Source organism: Triticum aestivum, chromosome 1B, assembly GCF_018294505.1.
Source record: "Triticum aestivum cultivar Chinese Spring chromosome 1B, IWGSC CS RefSeq v2.1, whole genome shotgun sequence".
NCBI classification, from domain to species: domain Eukaryota; kingdom Viridiplantae; phylum Streptophyta; class Magnoliopsida; order Poales; family Poaceae; genus Triticum; species Triticum aestivum.
This window is the reverse complement of record NC_057795.1, coordinates 597,618,214-597,630,426: the sequence shown is the minus strand read 5'-3', so window position 1 is coordinate 597,630,426 and position 12,213 is coordinate 597,618,214. Positions and strand designations below refer to the sequence as shown.

The window sequence follows — 12,213 nt, the reverse complement described above, 5'->3', positions numbered from 1 at the left end:
GGAGGAGGAGCTAGTGATAGCGTTGCCACGGGAGGTCGAAGCGGCACGTGTGGCCATGGAGATGGGCAGTGCACCCATATCAAACATGATCAAGGGGAGAATGTCATTCCCACTCTATCAGTTTGCTGGTGAGGAACTCGGATGCGTGTTTCTAACCGGGGAGAAGCTTCTCGCACTTGACGAAGAGTGTGACAAGGTGTTCGTGGGGGTCAGCCAAGGCAAGCTCATCGACCCCATGCTTAAGTGCCTGAAAGAGTGGAACGGTGAGCCTGTGCCCATCAACTGACTCGTGTCAAGGTTTTTATCTCCATATGTGTGTGTCTAAATAAGTGAACAGTACTGTTGTTCACGTGTTTTGAGATCATTGCATGTGTGTATATGCGCTTTTTTTAATGTCTATTAGACAATCAGTTGTCTTTCATTCGGGTTAGTCGTACTTTTTTTTTGAACATCAGCACCTCATCGTCGACGGGAAAGTCTCCTCCCACTGAATGCCCATCGCCGAAAATCCTGAAATAAATCCAGGAATAAATGCGAGCATCAGAATTTAAACCCTGATGGGCAGGGGATACCACAGTTCCTCTAACCATCCAACCACAAGTTGGTTCGCGGGTAAGTCGAACTTGTGTCATGTAAGTCCAATTTGTGTCATGTCATTTTGTATCACGTGGTCTTATGTGCAAAATATTTGTCTGGTTCTTGCCCTTTTTTTGTTTGTTCTTAATTTGGGCAATGGTCAAAAAAAAATTCCCCCTTCCTTATATCGCTCTAACGCGTAAAAAAACGCCCACACATTAGCCCTTTTAATGAGTCCAGACCCAAAATTTCCACACATTAGACCCAAAATGTAAAAAAATCATGAAGTTACCAAAAAGGTACCAGCCAAAAAATGTATGTCACAATTTAACAAATGTTCACATGTTTCAAAAATATATGTCGGGATATTTTTCAATGAAACTTATATAATGTAAAATATGTTCGCATAGTTATATATATATATGTGTGTTTGTTTGTGTGTGTGTGTGTGTGTGTCTGTCTGTGTGTGTGTACCATTAGAAAAATGTGCATGTGGTGCATTTTATAAATACTTAAACGTATTGAAAAATAAAAAATGTGTATTTCAAACTTTCACCATGTATTTGAGCATGTGTAACATGTATCAAAAACCGAAGAAAAGCGGTAAATAAACAAAGAAAACGAAACCTAAGAAGAAAACACATTTAAAAACAAACACAAAAAACACTGAAAGAAACCGCTTCCGAGGGACATCTATGGTAAATGCTTGTACCCGGCGGACTGGCTGAAAATTGGGCCGGTCATGCACGACCGTCGCGCGTGCGTACGTATCTTCAGTGGGGCCCATCCACCGCTCTTCCCTCACCTTATCTTCTCGGAGGCTTAAACGACCACATCCATTCCTCCCATCTCGCTCCGCTCCATCTCCTTTGCTCCGCCCTCGTCTTAGCGCGTCGCCGCTGGGATTCTCAGCCACCGCCGACGCGGTGCCGGTCGTCCATGGCCACTACCCACCTTCTGTTTCTTATATCTCTTCCATGGCTGCTCCACCAAACACCACCGTGGTGATCTGCGCCCACGGCCACGGCGAGCCGGGCCCATGGATGCGAGGCCGTGGAGAGTCCGTCCTGTGGCGGAGCCTGTTGCGTCCTCTGACTGGCGACGATGTCCGAGGTAACACGTTCGACCGGTGAGATGCGATGCTGGAACCGACATGGGGATTTGCTGCAACCGACGCGGGGATTTGCTTCAACCGGCGAGGATGGTGGTGAGTGGCGACAGTGGTGGGCTGTGGTAAGTTGCTGCCTTTTTTGATTTTTGCTGGAATCAGTTTCTCGATTTGCTGCAACAGGAGAGGATAGTGCTGGGCGGCCACGACGGCGGGGTGCCATGTTTTTTGCTGCATAGGATTTTTGCTGGAACCATCTTTTTGACCTGCTGCAATCGCCGAGGATGGTGTTGGAGCGGCTACGACAGCGAGGCCATGACTTTTTTTTTGCTGCATCATTTTTTTTGGTTGGAAACCACTTTTTTCAATATTTTGCTGGAACTATATGTTTTTTTTGTTGGAACCATGTTTGTTTTTTGCTGGAACCATATCAATGTGTGTCGCTGGAAACACATCATTTTTGCTGGAAACACATTATTGTTTTGCTGGAACCATATCAGTTATTTGCTGGAACCATGTGTTTTGCTTTCAAACTGGTGTTGCTATTTTTTGCTACAATTGCCTAGCGCCGATGCCGACGACGAGCATCGAGCGAGGAACGGCGAGTAGCCAGCGGAGCTTCAAGGTCGCGCGGGCAAGGATGGATGGCGTTTTTTTTGTGCATGCAAGGCAAAAGGACAGGGAAAGAAAAGAAAAACGACACACGATCTGACGGTTTGCAACTTTTAGATCGGTTGGCCAGCAGCGGACCGGCCGAATGGTTGGGCCGGTGCGCCGACGCCTAGTAGCGCCCGACATCTATTGGGTCGGCCAATCTAACCTCTACTACGAGACTGAGCACTTTCTCATACTACACGAGATATATTCCTGGCATTATATACTACATGTTACACCCACTAGTAGAAAAATGACTTTACGTTCGCATCATTAGTCCCGGTTTGTCTATGGCTTGGGACTAATGTGACCATTAGTCCTGGTTCCAACGGCTAATCATTAGTCCCGGGACTAAAGGGGTCGATACGCTCCAACCGGGACTAAAGGGGTCGATACGCTCCAACCAGGACTAAAGGGCTTTAGTCCCAGTTGGTGTCACAAATCGGGACTAAAGGTTAGACTTTTAGTCACGGGTGGAGACACCCACCGGGACTAAAGGGGTTCCTCAAGTTTTTTTATTTGTTTTCTGTTTTTGTTTCTGTTTTAAATTGCTTATATCTTTTAGAATATTTGATATTTTTGAGTGATTATTTTTGCATTAGATTTAAAATTTTGTCTAGTTTTTGTTTTTGCCATTAGTTTTCAAATTTGAATGGTTTAAATTTGAATTTTTTCAAATTGGCTTCAAACCCTAGATTGTGAATAACTGGAGTTTAAAAATAGTTTTTAATTTAATTCTTGTTTTTTCTAGTCACATGTTAGATTGTTGTCACGGTAAGATTTATTTGGTTATTTTTAGAATAATTTTATTTAGGATTTTAATTAAAACAGTATTGTTTTGCTTATATAGTTGTTTTAGTCATTTAATTGTTTTTTCTTATTTTTAGTCAGCTCTTTCTTTAGATTTTAACATATTGTACTATGGTGCATATTGAATGCACAAAAGTCTAGAGTTGAAATAAGTTTAAAAAAATGAAATGTCTTTGTAACAGATGAGTTTTCGTCCGAAAACTTGATACTTCGAAGAAGATGGTCCAGTTTGTATATGAAGTGCATCCAATTTTTACCGTAACTCTCTTAACTTTTTAGCACAAGCTATGTGGGTGAAATGATGATACAATGCCAACTTTCAACCTTTTCACAGTTCATTTGTAGTGCTTTTCAATTTCAGGATCATTTAGCTCAAAAAATCATTAAATGCATGAAAAAAATAGCAAATGAAGTTAGAAAGGGTTGAAATTTGAGGATGTGGCTTTGAATGGTGCATATTGAATGCACAAAAAGTCTGTAGTTAAAATAAGTTAAAAAATGAAATGCCTTTGTAACAGATGGGTTTTCGTCCGAAACCTTGATACTTCGAAGGAGATGGTCCAGTTTGTACAGGAAGCGCATCGTTTTTGCCTAACCCTCTCATCCTTTTAGCACAAAGTTATGTGGGTGAAATGATGATACCATACTAAGATTCAACCTTTTTAGAGTTCATTTGTAGTGCCTTTCAATTTCATAGTAATTTAGCTCAAAAAATCATTAAATACATGAAAAATAGCAAATGAAGTTAGAAAGGTTTGAATCTGGCTTGGTTAACCTTAGTTGTGACTTTGGCTGGAATGGTGCTAGATGATCTAGTCAACGATATGATTGGATGGAAACCAACCCAGACTAAAGGGGTTCTGAAATTTCCAAACTCTACCCCATTACCCCCCCCCCTCGACCGCCTTTTTTAGTTTTGTAGAAAATAAACAAAATGATAAATTATTAAAAAAATAAAGTCCTTTGTGAATTAGTTAGGTTTTAGTGTGTAGTTGGTGTAGAAATTCTTAAATATGAAGTTTGAGCTTTTTGCAAAAAATCAGACAAAAAATGTAAAACAGTCATAACTCTTGCATACGACGTCGAAAAAAGTTTAATATATAAGAAAACTAGAAAAAAAAATTGAGACTCGATTTCACCAGGGTTTACCCAGTGAAGTTTTCTCAAATTCTCAAAATTCCAAAAGTAGAAAATGTTATTTCAAAAAGAAGATTTTTTCCAAAAAATAAAAATAATATTAAAAACTAAATTTATTTAAAAGTAAACAAATGATGTTATATTTGGATTCCTCAGATTTTTTTGATAATAATGGATATATTATTTGTCGAATTTCGATTTATAGATTTAAAGATATTAATTATGCCATATTAAATGAATAAATGGCAAAAAATGAATAAAATAATATTATGACTTATTTTATGTTCATTGAAATTCAATATTATTATTACTTATTTTTTATTTTAATAATTATTTGGAATTCAAAAAATTAAATTATGTGATAAGTTGCCCTAAGGGTTAAATTATCTTCCTTTTCCAAAATTTGTTCAAAACTCAAAAAATGTTCCCACATTCTTGAAAATGATTGTGTTTTATTATTTTTAAGAATTTCAAAATTGTTCAAGTTTTCCAAAACTGATAAATAAAAATGTTCGTCTTAGATAAATGTTTGCTACAATACTCGCTAGTTTTCAAGAAATGTTCATGTTTTTAAAAAATGTTTGCGTTTTTGATAAATGTTAAAAAGTTTCAAAATTATTTTGTGTTTTATATAAATGTTTGCTACGTTACCTCCTATTCTTAAAATTTGTTTGTGTTTCGAAGAACGTCCACGTTCAAAAAATGCTGATAATTCGAAAAAAGTTTGAGATTTCCAAAAATGTCCGAGTTTAATTATGTTTCACAACTTCTGCAAAATATTGGTGTTTTGAAAATATTCACTTTTTCAGAAAAAAAATTGTTTCAGTTTTATTTTCAAGGTTTGGCGCTGCTAATTAATTAGAAGTGGTTGTTAGTCTTAGTGGCTATCAGCTCGTTCCTTGTAGTAGGAGGTCCTGCGTTCGGATTCTTGACTAGCATGTGTTTAGGGTGGTTGCACCAAAGCGAAAGTGTTAACTAAGTGTATTTATAGTCAGATCCCTCAAACCCGCCTCAGCAGGACGCCCAATGACTAATCGGTCACGAAAAAATGATCTAGATGGATCCCTAAACCGACCTCAAACGCCCGGGCTGACTGGCACCCCTCATTTCCAGCCCAAATATGGGGCGGATATGGGGGAGCTCGGGCGCGCCCGGGCACGACCGCGTGGACCGCATTGGCCCGCATCTACCGCACATGTATTCATTCCCATCCGCTCGCCGGACCAAACCCTAGAGCCACTTCACTCCACTCCCCTCCACTCCCATCTGCCACCAAGATCACCTCTGGCGATCTCCGGCCTTCTTCGACATGGCGGGCAGCGGATCTAAATCCTTCACCTCCAGATCCGTCAGCCATGAGCTCATCCCACGCTACCCCGAGGAGGAGATGGCCGTCCAGGTTCCGCTCCGCCACTCCCGGGAGGCGGCTGCACGACGGCAGCACTCGGACTCGCAACGACGGGAATCCATTGCGTCCGCACAACCGGTTCTTGGATCCGGGTCGCTACCTCACCGGAGGTGGTGCTGTCCGTTTGGTATCTGAATATCAAAACGGTCAAAGTTTTCAAAGCATTTCGAGCTTCACGGAACAACACACCTAGCTCACCTTTATCGGCATCACCGGAATTGAGAGCTTGTACGAGGGTGAGAGTCCGACTCCAGAATAATTCTGTGTACCATCAATGGCCACGAGCAACAGTGGATTCAGTTTAAAAGCTGCATCAAAATTCACTTTTATAAAATCCTGTTTTGGTTTCATCCACCCTGTCACTATAGGTGCCGCCTGAGGAGGTGACTCGGGACCCTCTGCAAAATCAAGCATATGTTTATTTAGTAATAATGTGACATGTGTCCTTGGTAGTCCTTGCCTTATCACCAGCATTGATTTTATTCCTTGTAGTCCGTCAATCCCAGAGAAGAACCTCCAATCTCCGCTGCATCTCAGGATTAAGTGTAAAAATAGCTTCAATAACAGCAGCAGCATTAGGTTGTGACAGTAGCAAAAGCCTCGCCTCTACCAAATTCAGTTCCCTCCAGAGACCTTCTTTGCAAACTTGCACCGCAAAAAAATATGCCCCCGATCCTCATGGAGCCTTTGCTGTCACCCAAAGCTTGTTCCAACGCTGGGATGACACCACTGTATTAGCAGAGGAGGATGCATCTCTGAATTTTGCCCACTGTACTTGCAACGCTGGGATGCATCTCTTAATGGAAATTGGAAAGGCTAAATTTGTTGAAACCAAAATCATTTCCCAAGTTATAAAAAGTGAGTCCATATGTACGAACCAAAAATCTGGACTTCTGTGTAAAATATAAATTACAAGAATTAAATTAGTCTGTTGGCCGGCCGTATGTCGACATTGACCTTATTCTTCCATGCATGCAGGCATCTCATTGCTGACATATTCGGCACTGGCAGCGACCACGAGCTGCCGTCCGAGGTTACACGTGCATCCATGCTGGTGCGCATTAACACCCTCCTTCAGGGATTTTCCGGCATGCGCTTCGAGATCCTCGAGGCCATCACAAAGCTCATCAACAAAGGAGTACACCCAAGGATTCCCCTTCGGGGCAGCATCACCGCGAGTGGCGATGTTGTCCCTCTTGCTTACATTACCGGTGTCCTTACTGGACGCCCCAATGCAGAGGCACTTACCCACGATGGTAGGAAGGTGGATGCCATCGAGGCATTCAAGATCGCCGGGATAGATATTGGCTTCTTCAAGCTGAACCCCACGAAGGGGTTGGCCATTGTAGGTGGGACGGCTGCGGCCGCCGCCCTTGCAGCCATGGTGTTGTTTGATTGCAACATCTTCGCCGTCCTATCTGAGGTTTTTCCCGTAATGTTTTGTGAGGTAATGTATGGCAAATCAGAGTTTGCCGACCAATTTGATGGAGTGATCTTCAAAGTGGATTTTGAAAAGGCCTACAATAAAGTCAAGTGGTCTTTTTTGCAACAAGCTTTGCACATGAAAGGATTTGACGAAGCCTAGAGAATACAGGTCCAATCCTTTGTGCAGGGAGGTAGCGTTGGTATTAAAGTTAATGACGATATTGGTCATTATTTTCAAACGCTTAAAGGATTAAGACAGGGCGATCCCATGTCACCGATCCTTTTAAATATTGTGGTTGATATGTTAACCGTGCTTGTTAACAGAGCGAAACAAGATGGTCAGGTAGGTGGTCTTATCAGCGTCTAGTGGATGGTGGGGTATCTATCCTACAATACGCAGATGACACAATTATTTTCATGGAGCATGACCTCGCGAAAGCAAGGAACATGAAGTTAGTTCTTTGCTTATTCGAACAACTGTCCGGACTCAAGATTAATTTTAATAAGAGCGAATTGTTCTGCTTTGGACACGCCAAGGAGGAGCAAGAAAGATATAGACAGTTGTTCGGGTGTGAATTAGGTGCGCTTCCCTTTACGTATCTAGGGATACCAATTCATCATCGCAAACTTCCTAATAAAGAGTGGAAATGCATTGAGGATCGGTTTGAGAAGAAATTAAGTTGCTGGAAAGGCAAATTTTTTATCGTACGGAGGAAGGCTAATTCTTATTAATCCGGTGCTAACGAGCATGCCGATGTTCCTCCTCTCTTTCTTTGAAGTACCAGTAGAAGTATGGAAAAGATTAGACTTCTACCGATCCAGATTCTTTTGGCAAATTGATGAGAATAAGGCCAAGTATAGGCTTGCCAAGTGGGAGATGATTTGTAGACCAAATGACCAGGGCGGATTGGGTGTCGAGAATTTAGAAGTGAAGAATAGGTGCTTATTGAGCAAATGGTTATACCGCCTTTCAGTGGAGACTGAGGGTGTGTGGTTGCAGTTACTTCGAAACAAATACTTATACGCTAAGTCTTTGGCTCAGGTAACGGCATAGCCGTCAGACTTACCTTTTTGGAAAGGATTTATGAGGACGAAGGTTTCTTTCTTTAACAGAGTGACATTTAAAGTGGGGAATGGGCAACAAACTTGATTCTGGGAGGATACCTGGTTTGGGGGCACTCCATTAGCGTTACAGTATCCAGTTTCATATCACATTGCACAACGGAAAGAAGTTTCTGTTGCGTCTATATTGCAGTCAATTTCCCTTAATATTCAATTTCGACGGGCACTTGTGGGTCCATGCTGGGATACATGGATGCATCTTGTGCGTAGGTTAATGGAGATTAATCTTTCGGATGCCAATGGCACGATAAGTTGGAAGTTAACGGGGTCAGGTCTTTTCACGATTAAATCAATGTATGATTTAATTAATACTGGAGACATCCCAAGGTCGGGCCATTTCTGGAAAATTAAGGTGTCGTTGAAAATAAAAGTGTTTATGTGGTTTGTTCACAAAGGTGTAATGTTAACCAAAGATAATCTAGCAAAACGCAATTGGGAAGGGCGTCAACGATGTTGCTTTTGTGACCAGAATGAAACAATTGAACATCTACTTATTAAATGTCCGATTGCTAGATTACTTTGGAGAACGATTCATGTTGCTTTTAACATCACTCTGCCAACTTCAATATACAGTTCTTTCCTGACAGGCTGGATGGGGTGGTTCCTTAGACAGCTGCACAAATGAGAGTTGGAGCATGTGCGTTGCTTTGGGTGATATGGAATTTTCGGAATGATGTTGCCTTTAACAGACAAAACATTACTAATTTTTTGCATGTCATCTTTAGAGCGTCTACATGGATCCGTACGTGGTCCTTGCTGAGCCATACGGACCACAAGGCACACATGGCTATTGGGTGCAACCAATGGGAAACGGTTGCACGGGATACATACAACCGATATGGATGGCGGTCCAGTAATAGGCTAGGTGTGTAGACATCTTGATATATTATAGCCGGTTGTGGCTTTTTTATTTTTTGGCCGCGTGTGGCATTTGTTTCTTCATGATCTTTTGAGACCACCTCAGGAGACTTTTGGACCTCTTTTCTTAATAAAATGGCTGTGTGCATCGAATGATGCAGAGGCTGGGGGTTAACCTCCTTTTCTAAAAAAATCTAATCCACAAGTTGAAACATCACCCTGGCACAATTGAGGCCGCGGCTATCATGGAGCACATCCTAGCTGGCAGCCCGTTCATGGTCTATGGCAAGATGGTGAACAACATGGACCCACACCTCAAGCCAAAACAAGATAGATATGCGATCCGCACCGCACCACAGTGGCTTGGCCCGCAGATCGAGGTCATTCGGGCGGCTACCAAGTGTATAGAGCGTGAGGTGAATTCTATGAGTGACAATCCAGTCATTGATGTGCACCGTGGCATAGCACTCCATGGTGGTAACTTCTAGGGAACACCCATCGGCGTGTCCATGGACAACACCCGCCTTGCTATCGCCAGCATTGAGAAGCCTATGTCCGAGCAGTTCTCTGAGCTCGTGAATGAGTTCTACAACAATGGCATGACGTCAAACCTGGCTAGCAGTCGGGACCCGAGTTTAGACTATGGTCTGAAAGGCATTGAGATCGCCATAGCCGCCTATTGCTCGGAGCTCTAGTACCTTGCCAACCCGGTGACAACCCATGTCCAAAGCGCCGAGCAACACAACCAGGGGGTGAACTCACTCGGCCTTTTCTTAGCCAGGAAGAATGCGGAGGCGGTGGAGATACTGAAGCTCATGTCCTCGACGTACCTGGTGGCACTTTGCCAGGCTGTCGACCTTCGCCACCTGGAGCAAAACATCAAAATCTTTGTCAACACATGTGTGGTGCAGGCTGCTAAGAAAGTGGTCGACGCCACCAGTATTCAGAACAAGCTCGCAGCCGCCGTCGACCGCGTGGACGTTTTCAAGCACGCTGACAACCCATGCAGCGCCAACTACCCCGTGATGCACAAGCTGCGCAGTGTGCTCCTTGAGCACGCTCTTGGTAGCAAGAGCACTGACGACGAGGTGTTGTCCACAATCAGTAAGCCGGAGGAGGAGCTAGTGATAGCGTTGCCACGGGAGGTCGAAGCGGCACGTGTGGCCATGGAGATGGGCAGTGCACCCATATCAAACATGATCAAGGGGAGAATGTCATTCCCACTCTATCAGTTTGCTGGTGAGGAACTCGGATGCGTGTTTCTAACCGGGGAGAAGCTTCTCGCACTTGACGAAGAGTGTGACAAGGTGTTCGTGGGGGTCAGCCAAGGCAAGCTCATCGACCCCATGCTTAAGTGCCTGAAAGAGTGGAACGGTGAGCCTGTGCCCATCAACTGACTCGTGTCAAGGTTTTTATCTCCATATGTGTGTGTCTAAATAAGTGAACAGTACTGTTGTTCACGTGTTTTGAGATCATTGCATGTGTGTATATGCGCTTTTTTTAATGTCTATTAGACAATCAGTTGTCTTTCATTCGGGTTAGTCGTACTTTTTTTTTGAACATCAGCACCTCATCGTCGACGGGAAAGTCTCCTCCCACTGAATGCCCATCGCCGAAAATCCTGAAATAAATCCAGGAATAAATGCGAGCATCAGAATTTAAACCCTGATGGGCAGGGGATACCACAGTTCCTCTAACCATCCAACCACAAGTTGGTTCGCGGGTAAGTCGAACTTGTGTCATGTAAGTCCAATTTGTGTCATGTCATTTTGTATCACGTGGTCTTATGTGCAAAATATTTGTCTGATTCTTGCCCTTTTTTTGTTTGTTCTTAATTTGGGCAATGGTCAAAAAAAATTCCCCCTTCCTTATATCGCTCTAACGCGTAAAAAAACGCCCACACATTAGCCCTTTTAATGAGTCCAGACCCAAAATTTCCACACATTAGACCCAAAATGTAAAAAAATCATGAAGTTACCAAAAAGGTACCAGCCAAAAAATGTATGTCACAATTTAACAAATGTTCACATGTTTCAAAAATATATGTCGGGATATTTTTCAATGAAACTTATATAATGTAAAATATGTTCGCATAGTTATATATATATATATGTGTGTTTGTTTGTGTGTGTGTGTGTGTGTCTGTCTGTGTGTGTGTACCATTAGAAAAATGTGCATGTGGTGCATTTTATAAATACTTAAACGTATTGAAAAATAAAAAATGTGTATTTCAAACTTTCACCATGTATTTGAGCATGTGTAACATGTATCAAAAACCGAAGAAAAGCGGTAAATAAACAAAGAAAACGAAACCTAAGAAGAAAACACATTTAAAAACAAACACAAAAAACACTGAAAGAAACCGCTTCCGAGGGACATCTATGGTAAATGCTTGTACCCGGCGGACTGGCTGAAAATTGGGCCGGTCATGCACGACCGTCGCGCGTGCGTACGTATCTTCAGTGGGGCCCATCCACCGCTCTTCCCTCACCTTATCTTCTCGGAGGCTTAAACGACCACATCCATTCCTCCCATCTCGCTCCGCTCCATCTCCTTTGCTCCGCCCTCGTCTTAGCGCGTCGCCGCTGGGATTCTCAGCCACCGCCGACGCGGTGCCGGTCGTCCATGGCCACTACCCACCTTCTGTTTCTTATATCTCTTCCATGGCTGCTCCACCAAACACCACCGTGGTGATCTGCGCCCACGGCCACGGCGAGCCGGGCCCATGGATGCGAGGCCGTGGAGAGTCCGTCCTGTGGCGGAGCCTGTTGCGTCCTCTGACTGGCGACGATGTCCGAGGTAACACGTTCGACCGGTGAGATGCGATGCTGGAACCGACATGGGGATTTGCTGCAACCGACGCGGGGATTTGCTTCAACCGGCGAGGATGGTGGTGAGTGGCGACAGTGGTGGGCTGTGGTAAGTTGCTGCCTTTTTTGATTTTTGCTGGAATCAGTTTCTCGATTTGCTGCAACAGGAGAGGATAGTGCTGGGCGGCCACGACGGCGGGGTGCCATGTTTTTTGCTGCATAGGATTTTTGCTGGAACCATCTTTTTGACCTGCTGCAATCGCCGAGGATGGTGTTGGAGCGGCTACGACAGCGAGGCCATGACT

General features: G+C 43.4%; 1 pseudogene; it reads left to right on the top strand.

Annotated features, from left to right (window-relative positions):
- The first annotated feature begins 6,636 nt into the window (after nt 1-6,636).
- On the top strand, nt 6,637-10,495 carry LOC123096641 (phenylalanine ammonia-lyase-like; annotated as a pseudogene).
- Nucleotides 10,496-12,213: the final 1,718 nt, after the last annotated feature.